This window comes from Panthera onca, chromosome A1 (genome assembly GCF_046562875.1).
Source record: "Panthera onca isolate mPanOnc1 chromosome A1, mPanOnc1 haplotype 2, whole genome shotgun sequence".
Classification (NCBI taxonomy): Eukaryota; Metazoa; Chordata; class Mammalia; order Carnivora; family Felidae; genus Panthera; species Panthera onca.
This window is the reverse complement of record NC_138339.1, coordinates 52279649-52306349: the sequence shown is the minus strand read 5'-3', so window position 1 is coordinate 52306349 and position 26701 is coordinate 52279649.

Below are 26701 nucleotides of genomic sequence, written 5' to 3'. Positions count from 1 at the left end.
CATTCTCCCATCTGCCAGCTAGAAGCCAAAACAAATGGTTCATTTTGGACTACCCCTCTTAGCCAGGAGGCAGGGCATAGAGAGGGCATTGTTCTGTGGAATTTTTAATGAATGGTTGTTATCTTAGGTCAGATCCCTTGGAAGCAGAGCCTAAGATGGTAATTTGTATACAAGTGAACCATTGAGGGAGGGTTCTCAGGGGAAACCAATTTAAAAGTTAGAAAACAAGATCAGACAGAGAAGATGCTAGTCAAAGACTCAGCCTGATCCTACAGGGCACTCCACCGCCACAATGGCACCACCCAAACATCCCACCTTGGAGCAAGATAACAAGCTTTTAATCCTCCATATAAGTTAGTCATTACATGACTGAGAGATATACCTGTGGTTGGGACTGGGGATGCTGACTTATCCTCCTAGGGGTCCCTGAAGAAGGTGGCTTCTACTGCCCTAGGGCAAATTTTTGAAGAAAACTTTGCAGCTACTAGCCATCAGCAGCCAACAAACATAGCAGCTGAGCCTAGTAAAAGGGATCTGGACTTAACTTTTCACTTTTTTCTCTTTTGCATTCTCACTCACTAAACAAACCACTCCCCATTATCCCTACCACACACGTACACAGTTAACTGCCTCCACAATGGAAAGAACAATGTTATTTGGTAGGAATTACTATTAAGTTCAGGATAATTGAGGGATAAAGTATGGTAACATTATGGTGCCCAAGTAATAAGTGTAACGAGATTTTTTTTCTAGAAAGAATGTAGTCTAAAACTTCATTAGATGGAAGTCAGCAGTAGGACCACCATTTACCTGTGAGCAACTATTATGTGTAAGAAACTTTTTTTTTAATATACAATAATGCATATTAAATATACAATTTAATTTTTTAATATACAATAATGTATATAATATATACAATAATGTATATCAAATAAGCAGTTTCTGACACACAACAGTATAATTTTATGTACAACATAAATGTATAATTTTATATACAATAACATATACAAAATATTATGTCATTTGATCTTTGTAGTAAATTGACCAAGGCCATATAGACTTTGACACAGAACCAGAGTTCAAATTCTGGTCTAGATGATGACTCTGGAGTTGAAACTCCTTACTGTTATACTATATTTCCTTGCTTCTTGAGGATATAGGGTATTTGCGTTTGTCCCTCCTGGTACTTACATGACAAGAATTCATGTATTGGAGAGGACACACACACTCAGAGGAAGAGAGAGACAGAATAATATGGTTAAAAAACAAAAGAGTAACTACCATTATAGGAACAAACAAACAAAAACGCTGACTTACTAAGACTAGCAATACCATACAGTGGTCAGGAGCATTGACTTACAGGTTCATAACTAAATGATTATTGTTTGAGACGAAAATATCTATATTTTATGACCTTCTCATACTCCTTGAATTTGGAAAGTGGCATTGCCCTGGCGTCTTAACCCTGATCCCAGCTTAATGCAGAAAATGTATGTATTCATTGAAACAAGGCAGCTCCAAGCTGTCCAGCTTTTAGGCAGGAAACAGGGGAGAGGCGCCTTCTTTACTTAAGATTCTCTGTTGGGGAGCAGAGTTTTGAAGTTGACCTCAAGAGCCAGAATAGACAGATAGAAGCATTTTCGTTCCCAGAGAGACTCAGCTCAAGTTCTGCATCAAATGCTTTCTGCTCTCTTTTCTCCTCTTGAACAATAAGAGACCCAATCAGTCTCCTTGGAAAGCCCTGTTGGGGGAGGCTACCTCCCCCTCAGTTACCTTGCTTCAATCTCATCTCAAGTCCTTTCATAGAATGTGGAAATTACTTTCAACTTGAGAATTTAAAAGGAAAAGTTTGACCTAAAGTTTTCCCCACTGAGGCAGCCAAGGCAATGAGTTCCCTGCGCCTCCCTCTTCCTTACCTAAAGCTTTTTGCCTGATTACTGGCAGAAATGATAAGAAAAAAAGACTTCATAAGTGGATTGGGAGCCTCTGCTTAATTTTCAGTTTGACAATATTTGGAAAATGAGTTTTAAATATGGTGCATTAGGATGAAGGAATGAAGAAATATTTTTCTGACAAAAAAAAGTCAAGGATATTTACAAACCATTACCAGAGAGTCCAACAAACTATACATTTATAAGTAGCTCCCAGTCAACTAATCCCTCTTGGTTTTCAGGAATATATAGTTAGGAAAACTTTCTCTGCTTTGTTGTTCATCTGCTTGTTGGTGATAAATTATTAATGTGACTCTGATATACTAAGGGGGTTCCTGACACTCTTCCTGCTCCTCCTCCAGGGGCATCACTGCTGAGATGAACTTGTTTGAGGAAACTGCATTTGATCATTCATTCTTATTGAGCACCTACTATCTGTCAGGCTATAAGGAATACAGCCATAGAAAACAGTCTTTGACTTCAAGGTGCAGAGGCAAAGAGTTAATTACAATGCTCTGTGTTAAATGATGGAGGAAGAAGATTCTCTGTGAACATGGAGAGCAAGGCCCTGAGCATCTCATCTAGGCTGGCTATAGACAGATACCAAGGATCTGGTATTGAGGTGAGCTCTAAAATGTAGGTGATATTTCAAATAGGTCAAGAGGCTCTAAGAACCTGAGAAAGAGCATCAGAATATGCCAAAAACTAGAGAGAAGCTCCTGGCTAGAACAATGTTGAATACATCGCTCCAGGTACACATTGACTCATTTAATTGACTTGCAAACTGTATCAGTTAGGAATAGTTAGGTGGCAAGTAACAGAAAATCCATCCCTGGGAGACTTAATTACAATAGAGAACTAATGGACTCATGTAACTTAGTAGTCCAAAGGTGTATCTCGAGTATGAAAAAGCTAACTCTCACTTTTGCGAGCAATTGAGGAAGGGAGCCAGATATACCCTTCATCTGGAATGATAATACTTTGTTTTCTCTACCATCTTTAAAAACCTTTGCCTGGTTTCATATCTTGACACTTCTGCTACCTAGCTGTGTAACCTTGGGGAAGTAACCTAACTTCTCTGTGACTCAGTGGCTTCACCTGCAGAATGAAAATGATATTAATAGAATCTACTTTACAGTGTAGATTCCATGAGTTTAATTCACATAAAGCACATTGAGAAGTGTCTGGCACAAAGTAAGTACAAAATAAATACTAGCAGCTATTAAATGTATTAACTCAGAGGTCCTGGCCACATCTCGAACCAGAGGCATCTTTTTTCTTTTCTTTTCTTTTCTTTTCTTTTCTTTTCTTTTCTTTTCTTTTCTTTTCTTTTCTTTTCTTTTTTGGGGGGGGACCCATAGAAACAAATCAAGCTCCCCATGATCCGACACTGGAAAAAAATAGAGACCTGTATTTACTGGCACATCTCTCCATAAGAATTATCATGCCTATGAAGGACCCAGGAAAACAGCAAGAATTTGAAAGCTTAGAGAATTACTATGAAAAGATCCTACTATATTCACTATTACTGTTGTGTTAAATATATTCTCTTAAGTTTTGGTGTTTCTGAACAGAAAACCAGCACTGTAGGCCAAATTAACCACTTTCTGGGTGTGTGAGACTATTCTTAGCTGTGCCTCAATTTCTTCATGTATATAGTTAAGGATTTCAACTAGGAAATCTTGAGAAATCCTTTTTGTGGTAATGTCCTGTGGCCCTAACAATTGATCACTTGTATGTATGAGCTATGGAGACTAGAGGCTCCATAGAATTAGGTGTTTCAATAATTCAACAAATCTCTACTGATTTCTGTCTATATGCCAGTCACTATAGTGTCTATATAGTCACTATAATTAATGCCAGGGATTCATTAATGGAAAAAAAGGCTGGTACCTGCCCTTAGGAAGCTCATAGACTAGTGATGTAAAAGTAAATAAACTACTATAATAAATATACTGTGCAGGAAAGGTTGGGACAATCAAGAACTACTGATTCTTTGGCCTGAATGGAAAATTCATAGAATGTTAGTAAAATCAAGAGATATTTAATTCAGCCACCATGATTTAGAAACAGAAGCCAGAGAAGAGTTTTGGGAGAGTTGAGATAATAAACAGAAAAGGCTCTATTGGTATTGGGATTACTATAATAGACTCCCTTTTTAAGTGAAGACAAGTCTACCCTGATGAAAATTTTCTTCTCTTTGTTCGTCAGGACCAAGATATTGCTGTAAGTGATGCTTCAATTTTCTATCTTATCTGTTAGACTTGTCTGAACTATCTAGTGATAGTCTGCCCTCCATTGTCATCTTAGAATGCTTTTAGCCTTACCCCTGCCCGACATATAGGATCTATATAATGTTGGTATTTAGATGATATGTTAAAGCTAAACATAAAGAAGGATCCAAACTATGATGTGAGCATCAAGATGTGTAGGCAAGCCCAATCCTTCAGGGTTTACCTATAAGTGCTAAAAATTAGAAGATGCTAAGGGCAAAATGGAAAACTAGAAAAAAAAACAACTCTGAATTGGTGGCACAGACACATCGCCCCACCCCAGGAATGCTCTGACAATGTTGTCTCACCTCATTCTTACAAAGTGTAGGTGGTTATGGTGGTGTGTTGAAAGCCAATTGGATGAAATTAAACAAACAGCAAAACACCAGTGTTTAAATTGTTTGGCGTTAGAATACCCATGCTGTTAGGAAAAATAAATAAGAGTATTTTTTTCTCTTTATTGAGTAGGCTCCATGCCCAACTTGGGGCTCGAGCTATGACCCCAAGTTCAAGAGTCACATGCTCTACCAACTGAGCCAGCCAGGTGCCCCGATTTTATGAAGATTTTAAAAACATCCTCAAACAGGGGCGGCTGTCTTGCTCAGTCGGTTAAGCATCTGACTTTGGTTCAGGTCATGATCTCACAGTTCATGAGTTCGGGCTCCACGTTGGACTCCGTTCTGACAGCTCAGAACTTGGAGCCTGCTTTGGATTCTGTGTCTTCCTCTCTCTCTGCCCCTCCCCTGCTCACACTCTGTCTCTCTCTTCTCAAAAATAAACATTAAAACAAATTTAAAAAAACACCCTCAAAACAATGCCAAATACTGTTTACGGATACATATATATGTAGTAAAAATGTAAAACAATAGATTTAAAAGTTAAACACAAATTTCATGCGTGTAGTTACACGCATGAAACAGGATCAGGAAACAGCATCAGGGAAGGGTCCAGATCAATTTCCAGGTGCAAATGTAACATTTAGAATAGATTCAAACTATTTAAGCCCAAGTGTTAATATTTGTTACATCTGGATGGTGGTACTATGATTTATGTCATACTTTTCCGTGGTTTGAAAAATTTTAAATTAAAAGCATGGAGAAAAAAATGAATAGGTAAAATAAAATTAGTGTCAAAGTAAAGAAACAGATATGGTACATGATACAAAACTGAATAAGGACCCCAGAAAAATATCTCAACTAGCTTTCACAGAAGCAGAAGAAAAAATGAAAACAATGAAGTAGAATGTACTGATTTTGGAGACTATGGATTCACAGTATTACTGTCATTTCTGAAACAGAGATTAGAAAAAGGAATGAAAACAGTTATCAAAGTATAAATCAGTACTGTTTTCCTATTCTGAAAGAAGACTCAACTCTACATTGAAAGGATTCACTGAGTATCAATAAATATATAATAAAAAGAGAACAGTACTTAAACATATGCTAATGAATTGGCTGGATTAGAAAAAAAAGAAGAAAAATAAATCTATAAGCATTTATAATTAGTCCACTGTTCCCAGGCTGGGGAAAGAAACTAAAATCAAACTTCACCTCTGAAAATCTAATGCTCATTTTGAGCTGTGCTAACAGCTTGATAAAGGAGAAGCAAGAAAATAAGAGTTTTAAACCAAAAGCATTCAGTTGACTACCTGATCGTAAAGAAAATTAAAAGTCACATTTTTGGGGGGTGCAAGCTGGTTCAGCCACTCTGGAAAACAGTATGGAAGTTCCTCAAAAAACTAAAATTAGAACGGTAGTTCTAATGACTACCCCCTCATTCAATGATTCCTGAAATCTATTCCGGTAGTTCTATGACTCCGTAATTGCACTACTAGGCATTTATCCATGGGATACAGGTGTGCTGTTTTGAAGGGACATATGCACCCACATGTTTATAGCAGCACTATCAACAATAGCCAAAGTATGGAAAGAGCCCAAATGTCCATCGATGGATGAATGGATAAAGAAAATGTGGTATATATATACAATGGAGTATTACTCGGCAATCAAAAAGAAAGAAATCTTGCCATTTGCAGCTACATGGATGGAATTGGAGGGTATTATGCTAAGTGAAATTAGTCAGAGAAAGACAAAAGTCATATGACTTCACTCATATGAGGACTTTAAGACACAAAACAGATGAACCTAAGGGAAGGGAAACAAAAATAACATAAAAACAGGGAGGGGTACAAAACAGAAGAGACTCCTAAATATGTAGAACAAACTGAGGGTTACTGGAGGGGTTGTGGGAGGGGGGGATAGGCTAAATGGGTAAGGGGCACTAAGGAATCTATTCCTGAAATCATTGTTGCACTATATGCTAACTAATTTTGATGTAAATTTTAAAAAATAAAAAATTTAAAAATTTTAAAAAGTCACATTTTTTACATTCTCTTAGTTATTTGGCAAACATATTCACATAATTGAATTAATTATATACATTATATTTTTCCTATATCCTTAAAGGTCAGGAATCAGATCATAAATTTCATTTGTACCTCCCTACTATGGGAGGGGGGAGGTAGCATTTTGGAGAGGATGGTTCTTTTACCAGTAAAGCTGTTTTGCATATTGCAGAATATTTAGTCCCACTGGCCACTGGACTTAAAACTTACTGAAGACCCCTCAAGTCATTGTGACAACCGAAACAAAACAAGCAAACAAAATACAAGCATACCTCGGAAAAATTGTGGATCATTTCCAGACCATTGCACTAAAATGAATATACAATAAAGTGAGTCAAATAAAAAAGAAATAGTTAATTGGAATATGTGTGTTAAAAAATGAAACCATTTAATCAATGCATGCATTCAACAAATAGCAAAAAGAACACAAGGTATAGGCCAGTTAGTCTACACATCAGGGAATGTAATTTAAGACATGACAGAAAAGGTCCCTGCCCTCAGAAAGTTTACAATCCATGGAGAAAATAGTTAATGAGGAAACAATAAATAAACATAAATATTTATATCACTTTATTTATAATTACCAAAACTTGGAAGCAATCAAGATATCCATCAGTAGGTAAGTGCATAAATAAACCGTAGTACATCTAAACAGTAGGATATTATTCAGTGCTAAAGAGAAATGAGCAACCAAACCATCAAAATCCATGAAGGAAACCTAGATGTGTATTACTAAGTTAAAGAAGCCGATCTGAAAAAGGTCCCATTCTGTATGATTCCAATCATATGATCTTCTGAAAAAGGCAAAACTGTAAATATATCAGTGGTTGCCAGAGGTTGGGGGAGATGAATAAGCAGAACACAGAGGAGTTTTAGGGCAGCAAAACTATTCTGCATGTTACAGAACACATGTCATTAGCCCTTTGTCAAAAACCACAAAATGTATAACACCAGAGGTGAGCCGTAATGTAAGCTATGTACTTTAGATGATAATAATATGTCAATGTAGGTTCATCAGTGGTAATGAACCACTCGGTGTGGGGTGTTGATAGTGGGAGAGCCTGTGCATGTGTGGGCAGCAGTGGGTATATGGGAGCTCTCTTTACTGTCCACTCAATTTTGCTGTGAACCCAAAACTATTCTAAAAAAAATTAAAGTTTATAATTTTTTTTAAAAAAGGAACGAATTATTTGTCCATAGATGAATCAGAGAGAAGACATGATGCTAGAAAAGGTTCAGTTGTAGGAACGTGTATAGGTGTTTAAGAAATAAGGAAAAATAGTCTGGAGTAGAAGCTAATCAAGGAGATCAGTGAAATTAAGAAGTAAAGTATTGACAGCAATGCCTGACATCTAGTAAGTGTTCAATATGTGTTAACCATTATTAATATTATTACATAATTAGTAGGCCTGTTAATTCCTTTTGGAATTTTCCTATATGCTGGATAAGTACTATTTCATGTCAATTGAAAAAAAAATGAGATTTTTACACCAAAATGGAAAGTAGTCCACACACCTATAAGTGACTGAGCAAAAAGAGAGCAAAATATAAGGGTGAAAAGAAAGAAACGTCAAACTTCAGTGACTTTGAAAATTTGCCTAGAGAGATAGTCTTAGAAATATCTGTAAATTTAGTTTGAAGCAATGCTTGCTTAACTTCTAAGCAAACTTGTCATGGTCATCCATGTACACATATTCCTTTTTTCCAGAAAGATCAATATTTTCCTTAGATTAACCAAAAGGCAGTTATACTTTATTTTTAAAACTTTTGTGGATTTCACTGTTTATAATTGAAGGGCCAACTATCATGGTTTGCTTTGGGGAAGCCCTTAAACATAGAACATTAGCCCTGGGTGGTCATTTAAAGTTTCCCTACTGTGCAGTTTACACAAAAGTAAATTAAGACCTGGAGCAAGGAAGGAACTAGCTGAAGTTTATATAGCTACTTAATGGTAAACTCTGGCATTAAAACTTGGAATTGCACCTCCCTGTTCAGCACTCTTTTTGTTACACCAGACAAACATGTTTTCCCAGGCAAACCCTCCAGCTTCCAACAATGGCATGTTTCCCACTTCACTGCATGTAAAGGTAAAGATTGTTAATAATTTATTCATGAAGATAGAAAAGTCATGGGATGAAGCAAATTGGGGTCTGTGAAAGGAAAAGTAAAATGAGCACTGAAAATGATGAGAACATACACCATTTCTTTGATAAATAATTAATGAGCATCCAAAATTGACCAGGTATTGTATTAGGTAGGCATTGTGTTAGGCATTAGGTAGGCATTAGGTAGACATTTACAGAACCTGGCCTCATGGCAATTACAGTAGAACAAGGGAACAGGATACTAAACAAGAAGTTATAGTTACAATGAATGTCCTAAAGAAGAAATGTGACATGTGGATGGAATCATAAAAGAATTCTAATCCGAATTAAGCAGTCAGAAGAAGTTACATTTAAGTGGAATTTTGAAGGATAAATGGGCATCAGCTGATGAAAGAGGGAGGGGCAGTGGACACTTTCAATCAGAGGGAACACCATGTGTAAAGGACATGAAGAGGAAAATCTTGTTACTTTTAGACATCTGAAGGAAGCCCAGTGTGGCTCGGGTATGGTACATGAGGAGAGAGTGGCAGAGATGAGCCTAGAGAAGCAGACTGGGTAAAATCATTCAAGATCTTTGAAGTCATATCAGAGATATAGTTCATTAAGAGTGAGAGGACGTTGAAGGATTTGGAATAGAGAAGTAACATGACCCACCTTCACCTTTCAAATGGACAGCTGCAGGAGTGGAAATGTGGGGGCTACCCTGGTCATTATTGGAGTTACAATCTAAGATATGGATTATGGCTTCATGAAAGAGAAATGCACAGATTTCAGTGACATTTTAGAGTCAAAATCAATAGGATTTTCTATTAAATTAGTTATGGGGGCATAAGTAAAAAGGGAAAATCAAAGGTAATGTTTTGGTTTCTGTCAAAGAGTAGAGGAGGGGCTGGTTGGTAGGTGGGAGATATATCTAAATAAATGGTAAACAAAGATCTAAAGGCATGCTGCTGTTTATTGTGTAGACTTTGAGCATTCCTAGAAGACAGTGATGACCAGAACTTGAAGCTCTAACATACAGATATTCCTGGATAAAAACAGGGAAAGTGAGAATGATTGGCTCTAGATATACTCAAGTTTTTTGCCATAGGCCCTTGGAGGGCTGTTGACAAGAGATACTGAGAAACTGGTGGCATTTCCTGGTGAGTTCTAATAGCACTTTTATAAATTACTTAATACCCTTCCAATTCAGACAACCTATCCTTAGGTCCTACACTTACTCAAAAGTGATCCCAAATGAGCATATCATTCATTCATTTGTTCATTCATTCAACATATGTTTATTGATCTCTGCCATGTTTCTAGCCTTGTCTGGATCTAAAAATATAGCTAATCACACATATGAGGTATTTGTATTTTAATCTATTTGAAGTCAGTAACTCTTGGAACTCATTCAACACATCTAGACTGTAAAAAATTGGACAAAGAAAACATTGGTTTGTATCTGTATGCCAATTATTAGCTGAATAATCATGTAGGCTAGTATGGCTGGGAGGTCTTTACATCTCTGCTTTTCTCTTTTTGAAGTATGGAGATGATACACTCAGAAAAAAAAAAAAAAAAACAAAACCTAGAATGGATGACAAGTCCTCAAAGACTTATTTCTAATTAAAACCAAGTAAGGAAAATGGCTTGTATCTCTAGATCGATAGACTATTCCCTATTGGCTAATTTACTGTGTGGCCTGTAAATCTTTCTTGCCTGAGAAAAGCCATTCTTCAAACCTATTCAAAGGTCATGTCATTTCCCTTTTAGGCATATAACAGTTGACTAGCTTGAAAATGTGAATAATGGATGTCTTTCACGTAACAATTGGATTAAAGAAACCACCTCAATAAATACTCACTGAGCATCTTCTCTATGTAAGCCATTGTATGTGTGGAAGATATTGAAAAGAATAAGTTTCCCTACATCCCAGGATCTTATCACCTTTTCATTAAAAGTATAATGAGAAATGTTAACTCTAAAATGAGGCAGAGTGTAACATACTAGTGTGGGTAGAGGGAAAAATTCTCCCTTTTACAGGTGGAAGGTGACTTCTGATCCACGCTCTAGAAGAGAGCAATATTGGAGTGAACAACTTTATCCCATCTCTTCATTTATTACTTATCTTTCCTTGTGGGAAAAAGAACCTATCCAGTGCTGATCTCACAGAATTTGGGTATTCAGGGTGGAAAGGTCCACTGCTTTTAAAAGGCAATGGTGGACCAGCATAATGTCCTGGTTTTGCTATTGTACTATAATTATAAAGATATCAACATTAGGGAAGACAGGGTGAAGGGTTCCTAGAACCTTATTCTTTATTTCTTTGCAATGTCTTCTGAGTCTATAATTAGTTCAAAATAAAATTTGTTTTTTAAAAGGCAGTGGTGGCCTATGTATTTCTCTCAGGCTTTGCTAATAGCCACTAGCTTCAAATCGATTACTGAGCACTGAGATATCTTTTAAGTGTAAAATACATACCAGATGGGGCACCTGGGTGGCTCAGTTGGTTAAGCGTCCCACTTCAGGTCATGATCTCATGGTCTGTAAGCCAGGGCCCCACCCCGGGCTCTGTAAAGACAGCTCAGAGCTTGGCGCCTGCTTCGGATTTTGTATCTCCCTCTCTCTCTGCCCTCCCCCACTCACACTCTGTCTCTGTCTCTGTCTCTGTCTCTCTCTTTCAAAAATAAATATTTAAAAATTTTTTTTAAAAAATACATACCAGATTCATTTTGACAAAAAAAGCAAATTATCTTATCAGTAATATTTATATTGATTACCTGCTAAAATGATAATGCCTTGGGTATATTAGATCAAATTAAATATGTTATTAAAATTAATTTTGTTCTTTGGAATTTTTATGTAGTTACTAAAAACTTTAAAACTGTATAGGAAATTTGCATTATATTTCTATTGCACAGTGCTCCTTTAAGTCATTTTCCTGAATGAGTTTATGAAGGAAGTTACAATTTTGCAATTAGCTGGCTATATAGGCATCTTCTCAGCAGACTTAACTTTTTCCACATGGGATGTAGACTTGGGAAGGTGTGGAGTAATAGCACGGTCCTTAGGTCTAAGTCATATTTAACTATCTAGAAAGATTTGTTATTTATGAGCTTTTAAGCCTCATTTACTAATTACCCCTTTTAGCTTCCTGTGTACATTTCAGAGGCTAGAACTGGGACAAAAGAATAAGGGTGATTAGACTCCATTAAACCTCCAGCATGAAGGGACAGATGAGCTACTAAAATAATGTAAAGGAGGAAGAGATTATTTTTAATCCAGGGTGTATAAAAAAGACTAATAATGAAATGGAATTTATGTTGAGCCATGTGTATAGAAATATTCTAGAAAAGGAGCATATTAGAAAGAAAATCATGGAATCTGGGAATGTAAGAGGGGTTTGGAAGACAGCTAGTTATTCCATTTGGTTAGATATTAGAATATTTGCCTGGGCAGTACATAGGACAGTTTATGGAGAAACTTGAATTAAGCCTATGAGTTTTTGGATTACTCCATAGGCAATAATGAACCGTAAAGTAACTTTTGAGCAGAGTATTAAGATGACTAGGGCTCTGGTTTGAAGTGCTAGTAATGCAAGGAAAGATTGACATAAAGAGAAATTGGAGGCAGGGAGACCAAAGTATCCAAGAATTGGCCAATATTCTATAAAACCTGGACTTTACAGAGTTGGGAAGCCAAACTGTTATCTGTAGTTTCTCCATTTGAGTTCTGTTAGTAATTGTTGCAAATATTCTCAAACCCAGCCCTGTATAAGGAAGATGGGTTACCTGTCCTCATCAAGCATGTAGTCGACTGGTGAAAACAGACATTAGACAAATATTTAAAAGTGTGTTACTAAGCATTATGAAGGTCGAGTGCACATACATTCTGGCACATTTAATCTCAGAGTCCTGACCTAAATTAACCTTGGGAATCAGGAAGTGACATTTTAGCTGGGCTCAGCAAAATAATTCACCAGTGGGGATTCAGTGATTCAGGGAGGAGGAGAGTAAATATACAGGCTGAAGGAAGAGCAAGCACAAAGAAGCTGAGATGAGAAAGAGCATGATGCTTTTAAATAACTTAGAACCCAGTGTGACTAAAATGTGAGAGCAAGAGGGAAGAGAGGGAGAGAGAGAGGACAAGAGTGAGCTCATGCATGGCCTGTTTCATGATAGAGACTGCGGTCCATATCCTAACAAAAAGCGGGAAGTTAGATTCTGAAAGATTTCATACAGGGGCTGGAGATGATTATATATAAATTCAATATTGGAATGAGAACAAAGGTGGAATCCACCTAACCACATGGCTGAGAGGACAGGAGGAGAGGTGTGCTGCAGTGTAAGAAAATTACACCCAGAAGACAGGAAATATCACTAGGCAGACTATTAAAAAATATCCATTTCCTGAATAAATGAACAATAGATTGGAAGGGAGACATAAGGGATATAGAAACTTTTTAGAAGACTGTTACAGTGTGGTCAAATGGAAGATTATAGTTACTTGAATTTTAGTTGTACCAGTGGGAGTAACAAAATGAAAGAGCCTACAATTATTTAGTAAGGAACTGGATGATACTTGATGATTGACTGAATATAGGGAGGTGGTAGAGAGAGAAGAGCCAAGGACAATAGTCATGTTGCTGGTGTGGTAGATGACACCTTCCATGAGGGAAAAGAGCAAAGAAATGTATATAGAGAAGATTTTAAAACACCATACATAATATATAAAACCTCCTTTTCCTGTTGGATTAGGTTTGTCAGGGATCTTGAAATGACTAAATCCAACTTCATCATTTTATATATGAGGAGTATTCAAAGTCTAAGTGATAGTAGCAAGGTCTCACAACTGGTTAAGGATGGAGCTGGAACTAGACCTAGACTTCTTGCACACTATGTAACTCAGCTCTTCACTCTACATCTTTGCTTCTGAAAGTATGGTCCATGGACCTGGAAGCACCAGCATCATTGGGGATCTTGTCAAAAATGCAGATCTAGGGCCCAACTTAGATCTCCTGAATCTGAATCTGCATTTCAATATGATTCCCACGTGATGTGTATGCACATTAGAGTTTGAGTTTTATGTTCTGTAACACACATGCTTATTTTGTATGTAGAAGTCCAAAGCTAAATCCACAAGAGATCATTCTTTATAGCCAGAAGACAAATACATTTATTTTCCTTTTTCTTTTATATAACCCAGCACCATAAATCTCAATTCTGTGTTAAGTAAAAAGAACCATTCCTGGTCTTGCCAGGAGGCGCTTTTACTCTTTTGAAAAAGAAAGGTTAAGAATCTCAGCTACTTTTTCTGTGACAGCAGATGTAATTGAATATAGCTATGAGCTCAAAATACAGTCAATCTATTTTTAACGACTTAAATTGTTCTTAAGGATAAGGATAACACAGTTGATATCTTAGATGTTGCTGGGTTTGTAACTCATCCTTGACACCAATCTGATTAATTCTGGACAGACATCCCATTCACTATTATTCATAGGAGGAAGGAGCATGCTCTATGCTCTAAGAGGCTGTGGACATTACCCAAATATCCTCAATTCTGCACAATAAGCCTTCAGTGTGTGTGTGTGTGTGTGTGTGTGTGTGTGTGTGTGTGTGTGTGTGTGTAAACACAGATGAATTTTCCATAGAAACTGGTTTGATTTGCATCAGATAAACTTTTCAAACTTTCAGGTGATTTTTTTTTTTGGTTTATTTTTCTATCTATGCATGGGGGTAGCACAGGCTTTTGTTATTCATTTCTGTATCTTGCCCCACCCTGGAAAATATTTCTTTCTTTTCTTTTCTCTTATAATTTCCCTTTTTAAAAACTAATTTGGAAATTTCTTCTAGTGCTCCAGTCTCTTACCTGAAAGTATCTGGGTCTTTATCAGTACAACAGCTCAGAAGTTGTATTTCCATGACATAGGATTTCTCCTGAAAACAGAGCATAGTCTTATTTGTCTTGGTTCTTTAGAACCTTACACAATGTACTTTTACTCTACAAACATTCTTATAAGTAAGTGACAAAAATAAACCCAGATAAAACAGGCTTAAGCAATAGAGTTCATTAAGTCACAAAACCAAAATCTCCAGAAAATGTTCTGACTGGGGAAGAGCCTGATTCAGTGGTTCAAACCCATTGAACCCATGTGTCTTCTCTTGGCAGCATAATGGCTTCAGTGTTTCCGGGGTCCCCATCTTAATATAACACCACCAGAGAGACAAAGAATCTCTTCTAGTTACTGCCATGGAAGAGAGAGGAAAATCCCGTTTCCAAGATGCCCAGTATCTTCTTATGTTTTAACTGGCTATGCTTACCCATTCCTGAATCAACCTTGGTGTCAAGGTATATGGATTATGTTGATTGGCTTAAGTTGACCTGGGACACTCTTGAAGTTAGGGGATAGTGGTGCAACCCACCCATGTCACCTGGGTATGTGCACTAAAGAGGATATGTATACTAAAACAAAATTTTAAAGTTGTGATGAGAAGGGCAACAAACTGAAGATTTCTGTTTGTTGAATAAATGAATGAACAATTGACTTCATCAGTTCATACTGATTTTAGATGCTTTAACACAGACCAAGTCTTAAAATCTGATCTAGAAATGGTGAAGATTATTTCTTGGATAATTTCTAAGAGGGCAAAGCAATATGAAAATCTTGTAGTTCAAGAAAAAATTATCCATATTTCTATATTTCTTCAAACCAATTTATCCTCTCCTAGTCTATATTCCCCTTTACGTGCAGATCTCCTTTTTCAAGAAGACATTTAATCCCCTCATCCGTATTGTTGTTGTTGTTCTGGTCACAATGTGACTGAATCCAGCTACCCATTTTGCTGTTTTTCTGAGATTTGAAGTTTGTTCAAATTTTCAGTTCAAACCAAACCTCATATGTTATGTAATGGTTAGCTTATCCTTCTTCCACTTCAAAGACCAAATGGAAAATGGCAAAGGAGCACTCTGCCTTGTTCTTCATTTGCCTTCACATTCTCTGTTCCATGGCTGAACTTAATGTTTATCTAGAATCAGCTATAGACTCCCACCCCAGCTGTGCATCCCTTTGGTCTGGCAGTATATCAGTTCAATGTGGATTGAAGGTAGTGTCTATAGACATCCAATAACAATGGTTTGTCCACTTAGATTTGGTTTGTCCACTTAATCTTTATTGCTATCTTTCTTTTATTTAAACAGTGATTAAAACCTGCGATCATTTACAATGTTCAAAAACAGCTTCCTTCACAGGCAATGAGCTCCTGGACATAGGTCTTGACAATGTTTTTTTGTATCTGACCCATAAAACAAAAAAAGTAACAAAAGTAAGAAGAAAAAGTGTGTTTACATCAAACTAAAAAGCTTCTGCACAGCAAACATCAACAAAATGACAAAGCAAACTACTGAATGGGAGAAATTATTTGTAAGTCATATTTGATAAGGGGTTAATATCCAAAATATATAAAGAACTCTATAATTCAATAGAAAATAATAATAATAATAATAATATAATAATAATAAAACAAGAAATCCAATTAAAAAATAGGCAGATATGAATAGACATTTTTTCTAAGAAGACATATGGATAGCCAACAGGTACATGGAAAGATGCTCAACATTATTAATCACCAGGAAAATAAAAACCAAAGCCACAATGAGATATCACCTGATACCTGTTATACTGGCTACTATCAAAAAGACAAGGGGTGGTACCTTCTTGTCTGACTGGGTTGAGTATCTGACTCTTGGTTTTGGCTCAGGTAATTATCTCATGGTTTGTGAGTTGAAGCTCCATGTCAGGCTCTATGCTGTTGGTGTGAAACCTGCTTGGAACTTTCTCTCTGTCTGTCTCTCTCTGCCCCTCCTGCACTCTCTCTCTGTCTCAAAAATAAATAAACTTAAAAAAAAGTTTTTAAAAAGACAGGAAATAACAAGTGTTGGCAAAGATGTAGAGAAAAGGGAACCCTTATGCACTGTTGGTAGGAATGTAGATTGGTCCAGTATGGAGATTTAAAAAAAAATTGAAAATAGAACTACCATATGATCCAACACTTCAGTTTCTGGGTATTTATCCAAAGAAAATGAAAACACTAACTTAAAAAGATATATATGCCCTCCCCCATTCATTGCAGCATTATTTACAATGGTCAAGGTATGCCAACAACCTAAGGGTCCATCTATGGATGAATGTATAAAGAAGATGTGGTATATATACATGGAATAGTATTTAGCCATAAAAAAGAATGAAATCTTGCTATTTGCAACAATATGGATAGAACTTGAGGGCCTTTTGCTAAGTGAGATAAGCCAAACAAAGACAAATACTGTATGACCTATTCTTCTTATATGTGGAATCTTTAAAAAGGCAGGGAGGGGGAGGGGAGAAAGAAAAACACCAACAAAAACAATACCAAGCTCATAGCTCATAGACAGAGAACAGACGTGATTGCCAGAGCAGAGGGTGGGTGATGGGAGACATGGATGAAATGTTGTTGTTGTTGTTTTAGTTTAAATAAGTTGAATATTTTAAATGCCATAAAAATAGTTGCTTGTTGTTTAGCCAGAAAGTCTATATTATTTATACAAGTAAAGAACTAGTATATCATAAAAAAAAAAACTAGTATATAAAGCTAAGTCCTCGTAAATTATAGAGCAGATTGTTCTTTTTTTTTTTTTTTAATTTATTGCCCTTCTAATTAGCTGCTAATGCAGTGACAGTTGTCAACTGCTGTAAATACATTCTTAGTATGGATATGAATGATGTAAATGTCCGTATATAAAATTTCATGCTTTGCTTCATTCTTGGACTAATCCCAAGGAGCTAACAATGAAAATCCAATTTAAAAAATTACTACAGCATAACTAAGACTGTGTTCTACATGACAGCACTAACATATTTTAGATATTTTTAAAGTTGTGCAATTGGCTATTTACTGCTAAAACATGTTAAATATTTTGACAGAGAATGGTAGATATAGTTTTCTTAGACAACCATGCTCATTTTTGTCTCCACTCCTGGTTTAGACTTCATATATCTAGATATAACTTGCTACACCATCAAATAGTACTATTAGCTTTACAAATATATTATAAACCATCCTGTGGTCCTAAGAGGGTGTACTTTAGAGATGGAGTTGGGTCTGACTCTCACTTTGTCAGTTACTTGCTGTGAGGAGATAGGCAGATTGCCTACAGCCTCTTTAACCTCAGTTTCTTTTCAAAATAAATGAACTAAGGCATAAAAGGACTTACTACAAGCCTGAGACAGAGTAGGCACTCATGAATGCAATTATTATCAGTGAATAATTCCCAGACTTCAACTTGGACCTTTCCAAGAGTCAGTTTACCTACATGAGGGGCCAGGGGTGGTGAAGGAGGGGGAAGAAGGAATAGAAATATATGAAGACATTTACAGTTATTGTTTTGTTTACTCAAAAAGTAAATGTTTTGAGACAAACATCTTTAGCACTTAAAAAAACTTAATAATTTATTAGGGGAGAATGGGTGGCTCAGTTGGTTAAGGATCAGGTCAGGTCATGATCTCATGGTTCCAGTTCAGATCCCACGTGGGGCTCTATGCTGACAAGCTGAGAGTCTGGAGCCAGCTTCAGATTCTGTGTCTCCCTCTTTCTCTGCCCGTCCCCCACTCACACTCTATCTCTCTCAAAAATAAATAAACATAAAAAATTAAATTTAAAAAACTTAACAACTATTTAACATATCTGCCTAAAAATGTTGAAATTATACCATCTCTATATTGCAAATCTAGACCTGCCACATGTAAATAAAGATTTGTTGAAACACAGCCATACCCATTCATTTCCTTATCATCTTTGACTGCTTTTGTGCTATAACAATGGAGTCAAGTAGTTTCAACAGAGAACACCAGGCCTGCAAAGCCAAAAATATTTACTATCAGTCCCTTTGAAGAAAAAGTTTGCCAACCCCTGGGCTAAAATACTACTTACGATCATTGAAAGAGAGTCTAGAAACATTTAACAGATTAGTGTAAATTAACTTCAAGATCCATTTTAACAGTCTTCTCCTTATACTATGAAAAGCCCTTAATATAATTATTAGAAGAAAGAACCTAAAAGACAAGGTTTATTTACTTCAGTAGGGTTCATGCCACATATTATAAAATTCTGTGTTCCCCTGAAAGCACAACTGGAGACAAGCACTTCTGTGCAAGTAGCTAATTTAGAAAGTGATCCCAGGAAACAGCAGTTGGGGATTGGAAGGATTAAAATTGGGTACGAGAGGAAAGATGTGTTATCTAGCTGCCACTGCTGTGGGAAACTTGGCTCAATCCTGCAAAGACCTCTGAAGAGCTATATAAAATGCAACTACACTGTCCACCTGAGGGATGGAAGAAGACAGGGTTGTCTACAACCTTCAATCCTTCATTGGGAAGCTCCCTGGGGGGTGTTAACTCTCTTAAATTTCCATATTTGCACATACACCAGTGCTAAAAGATTCATATATATATATATATATATATATATATATATATATATATATACATATGTATATGTATGTGTGTGTGTGTATATATACACACACACATACATATATATACATATCCCTCAACTCTGCCACATAGTAAATCAAGGCTCAAAAAAAAAAAAAAAAAATCAAGGCTCAGAAAGTGAGAAACACAACGCAGCTGTGGTTAAGGTGGGTGAGGTGCTATGAGGCTGCTTCGACATGAAGTAAGTTGCCTAGCAATGACTGGAGTAGAAGACAAGCCAAGAAGATACGAGATGGGGCACAGGAGGTGTCTAATATAGTAGGGGATATTTATTTAGTGTTTAGGCTCTGCAAATCACTGAGTGATAAATGCTTTCTCTGAATTATCCCATTAACTTTGGTACCAACATGGAGCACCTGGGTGGCTCAGTCAGCTGGGCATCCGTCTTCAGCCGAGGTCATTATGTCACCGCTGATGAGTTTGAGCCCTGCGTTGGGCTCTGTGCTGACAGCTCAGAGTCCAGAGCCTGTTTCGCATTCTGTGTCTCCCTGTCTCTCTCTCTCTGCCCCTCTCCTGCTCACACTATCTCTTCCTCTCAAAAATAAATAAACTTTTAAAAAATTTTTCAAAAAAAAATTGATACCAACACAAGGAGCTGAATAGGTTCTTTAACCATTCTTTATGGTTGAAGAAAATAATGAGGGAACTTAAATTAGAGATAATAAATAATAATAACCATAACAGTAATTAACACTTATTTCCTGAAATTTTTGATATACTAGCTAATGCTATAATTCCATTACTTGAATTGACTCATTTAATACCCACAATAAACATTCAACGTAGGAGAAATTGTCATCTGTATTTTATGGATGAGGACACTGAGATTTAGAGAGGCTAAGCATTTGCTTAAAGACATACAGCTAGTAAATGGCTTAGAGCTTAGTATGGACTCAAACCCAGGTCTCCCTGACCCTAGAGTTCATGCTCTTAAACCTTTCCTTCATGTACTTTCCTAAGTTTGTATAATTTCCTCTTTACCAAACACAGATGGATCATTGAATACATTTTCTGGTAGAATTTTTGTGAGCACTTTAATGACTACTACACTATAACTAGGCCAAATACTCAATCTAGGCCAGTCAGTAACTAGGTTGAAAATGCCAATATGTTTATCTATTAATCAGTTATTTTAATCACTTTTTATTGATTAGATGACTGGAGAATAGTATATATCCAAACTAAATTATAACCAATAAATATGCTGGAGTCTTTACAAAGTCCTTGTGGGTTTTTTAATTTTCATTACTTAGCATCTAGGTGGTAGAAAAATGATCCAAGTAGTATTTAAAAGCACATTGATACATTTTAAAGTGATTTCTATGGCAGAATGTACCATGGCTTTATATATGATGACAAGCAAAAGGCAGTGTCAGGATGAAAAGATAAATAAGGTCTCACAGTAGCCTGGGGCAATGAGAATAACGCTGAATCTAGAGTCAGAAGTCATGAGTTCAAGGTCTAACTCCAACACCCATGTGGCCCAAGGCAAGTCCTTTAGCCTCTCAAAGTCAGATTGATTTTCTATCAAAAATCAATCACGATGAGGTGCATTATACCTGCCAGATTATCATCAGGTTTGGATGAGATCATATACTTGAGAACATTCAGTAAATCTTAAATGTAATATAAATGTAAGGGATAATTAGCAGGATGGAAGTCTTTTGCATCTGGGGGTTATACGAGTGGCTGAGCTGATATCAAATATGCCTTATGGTTGAGTAGTATTCCATTGTATATATACATATCACATTTTCTTTATCCATTCATCTATGAATGGACACTTGGGTTACTTCCATATCTTGGCTACTTGTTCTACTATATTACTATTTGCTATCTTACTATATTCTCCTATATTACTATATTCATTCTACTATACTATTACTATTCTCCTCTTAAGTATATACTCAAAAAAATTAAAAACATATGTTCACACAAAAACTTTTACATGAATGTTCACAGCACCATAATAGCCAAAAAGTGGAAACAAATAAAATGTCCATAAGTGGATGAATAGATAAGCAAAATGTGGTATGTGCATACAATGGGATATTATTCAACTATAAAAAGGAATAAAATACTAATACATGAATAAAACTTGAAAACTTATGCTAATTGAAAGAAGCCGGACTCAAAAGACCACATAATGTATGTTCCTTTCTATATGAAATATCCAGAATAGGCAAATCCACAAAGACAGAAAACTGATTCATGGTTTCTGGGGGCTAGGTGAAGGCAGGGGGTGGGGAAGTGATTGTTCTGCTAGGTACAGAGTTTCTTTTGATGGTGATGAAAATGTTCTAATCTTAGATTGCAGGGATGGTTTCAAACCTCTGTGAATATAATAAAAAACCATTAATTTGTACTCTTTTTTTAATTTTTTTTAACATTTATTTATTTTTGAGACAGAGAGAGACAGAGCATGAACGGGGAAGGGGCAGAGAGAGAGGGAGACACAGAATCGGAAGCAGGCTCCAGGCTCTGAGCCATCAGCCCAGAGCCTGACGCGGGGCTCGAACTCACGGACCGCGAGATCGTGACCTGAGCTGAAGTCGGTCGCTTAACCGACTGAGCCACCCATGTGCCCCAATTTGTACTCTTTAAGTGAGTGAATTATATAGTATATGGATTATGTTTCCATAAAACTATTTAGATTTTTTGAATGTGTCTTATGGTAACTTTGAATACAATTAACTAATTTTTTTCTATCAAAAATAAAAAATGATGCATTCTATCAAAACTGATACATTCTATCAAAATTCAAGAGCCTAAAAACACTGAACCTAATAAACTACCAGGGAATCTGTTAAGACTCTGTATGATAGTGATTACTACTTATATTTCAGTAGGGTATTGGTCAATGATCTTGCTACTTGAGAACATTAACATTTTTGGCCAAGGAAATAGTTAGCGATGTGTCTTGAATAAGACCTTTTTTTTTCTCATTAAAATATGCATATGACTTTATTTTTGAAGGTTTTATAAAAATAAATGTTTCAGGGGTGCCTGGGTAGCTGAGACAGTAAGTGTCTGACTCTTGATTTTGACTCAGGTCATGATTTCATGGTTCATGGGATCAAGCCTCACATCAGGTTCTGTACTGACAAGCCCAGAGCCTGCTTGGAATTCTCTCTCCCTCTCTGTACCTTCCCAGCTCATGATCTCTTTCTGTCTCAAAATAAATAAATACACTTTTAAAAAATAAAAAAAATAAATTTTTCAGTTAAATTAATGACCAAAACTTATGCTAACTACAATTGCAATAGATGACAAATCATCTCCTCTCTCTCTTCCCCTCTCTCCCACTTGTGCTCTCTCTCTCTCAAAATAAATAAATAAAAACATTTAAAAATTTTGTTAAGTTGGTAGATCTCATGTTAAATGTTGTTGCCACATAAATACACAGGTGGTAGAGATAGATGATAGATAGATGATAGATAGTTAGATAGATAGATAGATAGGTAGATAATAGATACAATAAACCATGCCAAGAGAACAGCAGCGCCCAAGATCCTGACCAATGGACAGGTGAAGTAGAACTTCTCCTTTGCCGGCTTAGGCTTTCTTTATTCCTGTCTCTGAAGTTTCAAAGGAAAAGTTTGTCCCCACTAAAGCTCCAGGACAAAGAAGAAATGACCTGCTTGTTCTCTATCTCAGAGCAAGTCAGCAAGCTGCAGAGAGCCTGAAGGGAAGTGGCATTGGCTGAAACAAATTTTATGTGATGTTATTGCAAAAAGATACATGCTGATTTTGACATTGCCTGATTCTTTTGTCAAATTTTCCTTGCACCTCTTTTTGTAGTGATTTCATTTCTTCTGTCCTTTTTTTTTTTTTTTTTTTTAGGATCTTTTGCAAGGTCCCTGGCCTCCTACATTCTATATTCTACTAGGTTTAGATAGAAGCCTCTCGTGATACATTCTTCTAGAACAATCACAGTGCTAACTGCTAGAACCTTTCTAATTGCCCCACCTCAACACACACATACACACACACACACAAACACACACACGCACCACACACACACACACACACACACAGTAAGATACAACTTTCTATTGTGGTAAAAACACTATGATTTCTACCCTCTTAACAAATTTTTAAGTGTATGATACAATATTGTTAACTTTAGAGTAATGTTGTACAACAGAGCTCTAGAAATCATTCTCCTTGCATAATTGAGACTTCATTCCCATTGATTAGTAATACCCCATTCTCTTTTCCCCTTAGTCCCTGGCAACTATAATTCTAAATTTGGATTCTATGAGTTTGACTAGTTTAAATACCCAATATAAGTGAAATCTTAATGTGTCAGTATTTGTGACACATTATTGAGCCTTAAAATAGATGGTCATTTTAAATTGACACAGAGTTTTGGGGTTTGTATTTTGTTGTTTTTACTTCGAATTAATTTTCCAAAATTTAAAAAAATTAAATATTTTACTCACCAAAAAAATGAGATCTCTGTCTTGTCTTGAAATACTGGTAGCTTTACAACACTAGTCTACATTCCAGGATGGTGACAGCCCATGACAGCTGAGAAGGGCTTGTCTTTATAGAATGCATAAGTACTCTTTAGTGTACCACAGTCACCTCCTCACCCACTTTCTGCTACCTTTCCCAGATGGCCCCTGTAATATGAAAGATTGGTAGCTCTTGGTTATTAAACCTCATTTTCACCTCCATAAACTATGTCTCTTTGTCTGAGTGATCAGACTCCAAGAAAGAGAAAAGTTAGCTATATGTCTGCTTGTCCCTTGCCAAGGACAAAAGCTTTTCTATGCCACCCAGACTGACTTGGGCCCCTTTGGTAAAATATGAGGAACTACAATGTACTAAAATATAGGTTACATGAAGTCAAGGATTTCTATTTTCTTCACTAATGTATCTTCAGTGCCTAAAACAGTACCTACACATAGGAGGTACTCATTAAACACTTGCCAAATGACTGAATGAACTAAATTCACATGATATCTATAGATCTTCCAACTTCTTGAGATAGGAAAAAGATAGTCTACTCATCTTATTATTGCAATGCCATATGTTGGCCAAAGAATAAAACTAAGGGTCTAGACCATTTTATTTCTATGAGAGGAAGGTAATAGTTAAAGCAATGGGGAGTTAAACTGCTGAAGTTTAAGTTCCAGTTTACCACTAACAGCTGTGTGAACTTGGGCAGGGTACTTACCCTCTGTATACCTCAATATCTTTATCTATAAAATGGGATTTACCTCATAGAGTCATGAGGTTAAGTGAGATAACCTACATAAAGCATTTAGCAGAATATTTAGCACATAGTAAATGCTTGATAAATGCTAGGTGTTAATGTTGTGCCTTGAAATTCACGTTAGAATAGAAGCTAATAACTTGTTTTGTCTGGACCAAAGAATTGATATAACATAGTGGTAAGAGATAATGCTAGACAGAGCCAAGTAGAGGGCTCAGAATTCAATGCTAATGAGTTTAAGAAGTGAGACACATAAGCAGTGTGCTTAAGCAGAGAAATGGTTTAATTTTCCCCCAACTATGCATTAGAAAAATTAATCTGTTAGTAGCAGGCACTGTGCATAATCTCAGTGTGCACTGACACATAAATTCCAGGTTTTCCTTTATTATTTTCTTGTCACAAATATAGAAATTCTTATTTTCTTCAGTTTGGGAAGTTCATTAGAGTTCTGAAAGATTAATTAGATTTAGGATTTGTAAATTAGGCAACACCAGGAGTTGTGCTCCCTCCCTCTGAGGCTGAATGATCTGTATCCAGCTCTTCTCAGAATAATGCACCAATCAAGAAAGGAAATTCCAGTCACTCCCTTTGCTCTCCATGGTACTTATGCCTTTCAAAATAACAGGTCCTTGTGACCAAGAGGTCATCTGGAAAGCTATCTTGGGAACTCTTCAAAGTCAGCACTCTCAGCATGTTTCTTTATGACCCAAAGAAGGATGCAAAGGGGAACATACTGTTTTGAGGCTGCTTTTCAGCACTGTTCCACTTGGACTTTCTCCATTCATGAGTGGAAAATCCAGTTAGTCTTTAGTTTTGGAAAAATTTAGTTATCTTTTGTTATGGGCTATTTCTCTAGAACTAATAAACAACATTTCCTAGAATGTTAAAATTATTAAACAGGAAGTATCTTAAGAGATCTTTCCAGCCAAATACTCAAAGAAGGAAACCACTTAATAGCATCCTGAGAGGTGATCTGGTTTTGTGAAGACAAAGGAGTTAATTTTACATGCAGATCATTAGCCTTGCATTTATGTGTATATAAAACACATAAATGTTTGGCAAATATAAACCAAATACGTACTTTATCCCTAGTCCTAGTGATATAACATTGAACAGAAACAATATACTTGTCAACATGGGACTTATATAAAAGCCCACCCTCTATGTCATATACAATGTTTAGTGCTTTTGGAATCTGTATAGAAGAATAATTAACAATTTGAATTCCAGAGTCATAGAGACCTAGGAGAGAATTCCATGCTAGTTATATTACTTAATTGGCCAAATTACTTAAGTTCTCTAAGAGCAACTAACTATTTTAAAATGGAGAAATAATAGAACCTATCTCATATCTTGTTTAAAGAATTAAATGAGGTAGTGCATATAAAATGATTACATCATGTCAGGGGCCTAGCAAGTGCTCAATATATGTTAGATATTATGATAAACATTGTGACAATTGTAAAAATCCACTATTCACTTACAGATTTCTATACTAACTTCATGGATTTGTTAATTGTAAATATATTTTATTATTGTATTCATAAAAACTGTACTTTTTTTTGAAGATCTATCTTTCATCCATTTAATACTAAACACTATGGGAGAAAGACTAATTTACAACCAGATAAAAAGTGGCCACCTATACTGCATGGTTTTAGAGACACATATCATATTTCTCCCTTGCTTACCTGGACCTTCAGTCAATTCCTTTAGTTACTATTTGAAACCCAAATTCTCATGGGAAAGGTGAACATTCAAGCTATTATCAAGTGTTTATATGAGTTTATTAGCATGTTAATATGTTATTGTATATTCATTAACCCAAGATACAAATTGTACTGAGAATTAGAAAGAACACTGAAAATCTTACTCTTCTCCCATGTAAAAAATAACCATTCTCAAAGTTTCATATGTAAGCTTATATCCACGCACATATATTTTCTCCTTTATAAATGGGGCTATATTATACATATCGTTCTCAAATGTATTTTTAAAAATAGCACTGAATTTTGATGACCTTTCTTTGTGTGTGGGGTTACTCTTATTTTAATAGCTGCATAGTACCCATGTTTTATTTAACCATTCTTCTTAATGGTGAACATACAACTTATTTACAATTTATAATTATTTACTTTTGTAAGAATGTTTAAATGATGTTTATTCATTATATATTTATGCATATCTATATGCGTATATATTTTTTGTATACATGGATTAATATATCCTTAGGACAAACTCATACTGCAGA